Below are 5,292 nucleotides of genomic sequence, written 5' to 3' on the forward strand. Positions count from 1 at the left end.
AATTTCATTTCATGATATCTTTTAAGAGATCACATGGACCTTTCCCATAATTCCTCAGACTTTACGCAAGTAGTCAAGTTATACCTGTTTTTTTCACTATGTATTAAATGCTCTTTTAGTGAGTCAGTACATATTTAACTACAAACTTGCTTATTTAGGTTTTCCCACACATTACCACTCACTCCTTCCAGAACAGAGCTTCCCCCAGATCATGCTCCTCTGTTCAGAATTGTGGCATAGTGGTTCCTATAGCTAATGCCCCTTGACAGAAGAATCTTTGGAACTCCTGGGTTTAATTTGCTTTATTTATTTCTTTTTTCCCACAGCTTCTGCATATTTCTTTCCTGTGCTTTTTTTTTTTTTTTTTTTTTTTTTTTCTCAGCTTCGCATTCATTGTTTGAGTGGTCCAGTTCCTCTACTTTATCCTTAAGTCCTGATACTCTGGTTTCTACTTGATCCATTATGCTGACAAGACTTTCTGTGAACTTTCTGAGTTACTGAGTTTTTCAATTCTGTCTTCATTTCAGCTTGATTCTTTTGCTATTTCTGTCCCTTTCCTGAATTCACTTTTCAAATCCTGAATTGTCACTTGTCTTCAGCTGCACATTTGTATTTTCTTCAACTTCACTCAAGTGTTTATTCCCTTGAGTTCACTGAGCTATTTGCTTGTGTGGTCTTTAAATTCCTCGAATTCTTTGATCATGATTGGCCCTTTACTAAAATTCTGTGGCCTAGGGTTCCTTTGGGTACTTATAATTGTAGAATATTTATACAGGATTAGTGGAATTTGATGGTTTTTTACATTTGTGTTTTGCAATGTGACCTGGGCATATGGACTTTTTTTTGGGGGGGGGGGTGTTGTATGTCTAATATAAAGTATCAGGTATCAGCCAGCCTTTGCTGAGTGGAACTTTGGTTCTGTTTTTGTTGTTATCCTAACATGGGTGATTTCAGATCTGGTATGATGAGTTACATGGTCCATCCCTTGTGTTCTCTATGCTGATTTTTATTGGAGAGCTAGGAGTGATTCCAGGCTGGTTTGGTGTGTGCGGTGGGCAATCACAGCTAAGACTGAGTGTGGAGATGTTAACAGGGAGGGTGGTATTCTAGCTAACTCACTACGCTGACCCAGAGCATGAGCAAGCAACCCAGGCTAGTACTGGGAGTGAGGATGGCAGGAGGGTGGGCCAGGCTCCCTGTATTATATTTATAATTTTTTTTTAATTCCTTGTTAGAAATTTTGTCTATGTAGTTTTCACATGCGGTTCTCACCATTGATGATCTATATGTCTCAGTTGTGTGTGTGTGTGTGTGTGTGTGTGTGTGTGTGTGTGTGTATTCCCTGAATTTTCAGCTTTGGACTTGCTCATCTTCTGGTAAGTTTCTGGTCCACCTGTTTTGGATGAGCATTTCAGTCTTTGCTTGCCATTAACACGGTTTCACTGGTTTTTGACCCACTAAGTAATGCTTGAGGTTGAGTCTTGGGGTCACTAGGTCCTGATCCTTTGTTGGGCTGGTGTGATCTCAGCTCAGCTAGGGGAGGGTATGGCCTCTGATCTTACCATTAGGTGATCTGCACAAAGTGAAAGAGGCCCTGAAGGTCTCTAAATTTGACAAAGGTGTATCTTCCAACCTGAGGAGTGGGATGGTACTCCAAGTGTTTATTGAGATATTGGGAGTTTGGGTGTGAAGATGAAAGGCTTCTGACCTGAAGATGAGGTAGATACACCATGTAGGTGCTGAAAACATTGAGGTAAAGCTGCCAAAGTTCAGTGGGAGTGTGACCTCTGACCTGGAGAGTGAATGCCACTTGAGTCTTGAGAAGCTGCAGTGGTGGGATCAATGAGGGTCTGATACACTAGGACTAAGCTGCTGCAGGATGAGAAATGTGGCTACTTACCTGTAGTGCAAGATTCTCTTGAGTCCTGAGACACTGGAGTGGTAAAGTTCTGGGGAATAGGGTACTGGAAGACATGAGATTTGGCCTCTAATTTGGGCTGCAAGATTTACTTGGGTCCTGAAACATTGGAAGTTGGTGGTACAGAGGGTGAAAGTAGGGCCTTTAACCTTGGCGATAAGTTACACCCATGTGCCAGGAGACTAGGGAGCAAGGTCCACATGGGTCCTAAGATGCTAACGCTCAGATACTGGAAAATGAAAAATGTGTTTCTAACCTGGTGAGCTATTGACCAAGTTCCTAGTGACTGAGCTCCTCTCAATTCCTTAGACACTATGTGTTGAGGTGTCAGAGGCTAGGCCTGTGGCCTGTGACTTAGGAAGTAAGCTCCAGGTGGGTCCTGAGTCACTGGTGGTGGGAGGAAGACATAGCTTCTGACTTGGGTAGCTAGCTTCACAGGAGTCTTGAGACACTTAGGGTTTGAGTACCAGAAGTGAGCCTGAGGTACAGGGTAGCAAGTTTCACATTGGTCCTTATATATTTGGAGTTAGGGTGTTGGAAGATAGGAACATAGGCTTCACATATGGGGAGAAAATTTTTATGGGTCCTGAGACACTAGGTATTAAGGTCCCAGATGTGGCCTCCAACATGGGGAGCAGACTCCACTTGTTTCCTGAGGCACTAGGGAGTAAGTTCTCCTCAGGTCCTGAGACACTGGGGGTTAAGGTGCTGGAACAAAATCGCTGGACTTTAAAAAATATTTATTGTACTCAGAAAATTTGTGTTTATGATTCTAAAATTTATTTTTATTACTGAGAATGTCATATTTGTAGACATACAAATAAATCATGTTTTTCCCTAAAATATTGATATTATTTTGATATATTGTGTTTATTAAAACCTTTCAATAATTTTTATTACAATTCTACAGACAACTACTTTAGTGGTACAATAATACATCACAGTTTTTGATGAATGGGATGAATATTACTTAATCAAATTTCATTCATTCTTATCTATTTTAAAATTAAAAATAGTGATAAATGTCAGCAAATGTCTTTGCTTGATAGCTTTATTTCCATCCTTTGTCTCTGGTTTTGGATTTCTTTGCCAACAAAATGTGTTTCTTGTAGACAACAAGATCATGGGTTGGTTTTTTAGTGTTCTTTTTTTCTCCCATTTATGAAAATAACATGGATTTCTGTTTTTTTTTTTTTTTTTTTTGCTGAATCGAAACCATTCACACTTAAGGTTATTGACAAGTTTCTATTATTTCCTGTAACTTTATTAATCATTTTTCCAAGTCCTTCTTCATTCATTAATTCTTTTCATGAAATTTATTTTTTTCTTTGCTCTGATGATTGAGACTGCTTCTCAGGGTGTAGCATTTCTTATGAACAGTTTCTTTCTTTTTGTGAATATTATTCAAAGCAGTGTTGGCCTGGTTGTCACGATCTGCTTTAAGTTTGACTTATCTGGAAATGTCCTTCTCTGTTAATTTTAAAAGATAGCTTTGTTGGGTATAGAACTGCAAACTTTGTTGACAGACATTTATCTGCATGTCTTAAACTGTATCACTCGTTGCTTTCCTGGCTTTTAGGGTTGCTGACGAGGACTCTCATGTTATTCTAGGGTTTGTCTTTTTAAGTGACTTACACGTTTCCCTTAAAAACATTTAATGCTTTTTCTCTGAGTTTGCATTTTTGAAAGCTTTATTATAAGTCATGAAGAAGTTCTTCTCCACACACATGTATTTGGGGTTACAAGTATTTTTTTAGATTTAAGAATTCTTCTTATTTTATGTCATTAAATACATTCTCTGCCTTTACTCCTTATTCTCAACTCTTTCACCATGATTTCTTAGGTGTGTCTCTCTCTTTTGTCAAATGAGATTGTTTGTTTATCATTACTACTAATTTGTTCTTTGACAATTTCATAACTGTACATAATGCCTTCTGGTCACACTTAACCATCTATCCCCATCACTCCTCACACAACCACCTTCCAAACAAATTCACCTCCCGTTTTTTCTTTATATTTTGCTTTTATTTTTGTTTTGGACCCAGTGAGTTTAATCATGTAGGCATAGATGTTAAGCTACACAGTGAAACATATGCAACTTACATTCTAGTAGCAATCAATTCCCAATAGCCAGCCAGGGCAGGGATAGGTCCGACGAGTGCCTCACCATCCATGAGTGAGTGTCTAGTCTTTTACAAGTCCTTTGAAGACAACAGGTTCCGTGAGATTATGAGCGCAGCAGCCCAGAAGACAACATTCCATACCTTTCCTCCCCATCATCCCGCTCTTACAAGCCCTCTACCACCTCTTCTGTGATGTTCTCTGAGCTCCAAAGGGGGTAAAATGGTGGGCCCGTTGAGAGCTGCATCATCAAAAGTCATTTATTCCCAACATTTATTCTGACCAGCCATGAGTCTCTGCATTAACCACTATTCATTGCAAAAAGAAACTTTTCTTACCAAAGCTGAAGACTGCATTAGTCTATAGGTCTAAACCTAAATACTTAAGAGGCAGTTTGACAGTCCATCTATTTAGCATGAATTTCTTCCTGAGAAGTGGGCTTCATATTCAATCAGAATGCAGCCTGTTTCCCCATGACTGTTATATTACTGGTAACCATTTGGTACATCTTGCCTAGTAGGTTAGTATTACAGTGACTTTTCTTCATAGCTAAACTACATAACTGTCAGCACTTTGAAAGCTAGTAAACAGAGAGGCAGGTGCAGCTCAATTCCAGCATGGTTTCTCTGCCCTGCATCTAAACTACATAGTGTCTTCAGCAGTAGAATCTCACCATCTAGTTCTGGTGGGCAATCAATAACAATGACAATAACCTTTATTGGTTTGGAGGGGCCTCCGTTCTTTTCTTGGCCAACAGCTTATAAGGAGTTATCCCACTTCTGGCATTGTTATTTTCCTTCAGTAACCCATAGTTCCTGGGATCAGCATTATTCACCCATGTAGGGTACCTTGATTCAAACATTTATCTTAAAAAATATACTTTTTAAGTGGTAGGATTCCATATGGCACCTTCATGCATTCATAGTTTTGGCTGAGATGCTTCCTCACTCTTTCCTTTCTCCCATTCCCTGGCTGCATCACCATTTAAACTTTGCTAACCATGATTATTACCTCCCTTTACTTTCATCTCATATGTACTATATCATCTTTACCTCCCTTAGGGCCTCTTCACTCTACCCCAAAGAGCTTGTTTCCAGTTCTCTATAGAGATTCCAAGTTGAACACACAACTCTAAAACTTTAGTCATGATTTAAATATAAGAAAGGATGTAGAGTTTCTGAGCTTGCATTACTTCTATCATTATATTTCCTATTTTCATCCATTTTATGAACATTTTCTAATTTATTTAAAAA

This window comes from Nannospalax galili, unplaced genomic scaffold (genome assembly GCF_000622305.1).
Source record: "Nannospalax galili isolate Female #2095 unplaced genomic scaffold, S.galili_v1.0 scaffold522, whole genome shotgun sequence".
Lineage (NCBI taxonomy): Eukaryota > Metazoa > Chordata > Mammalia > Rodentia > Spalacidae > Nannospalax > Nannospalax galili.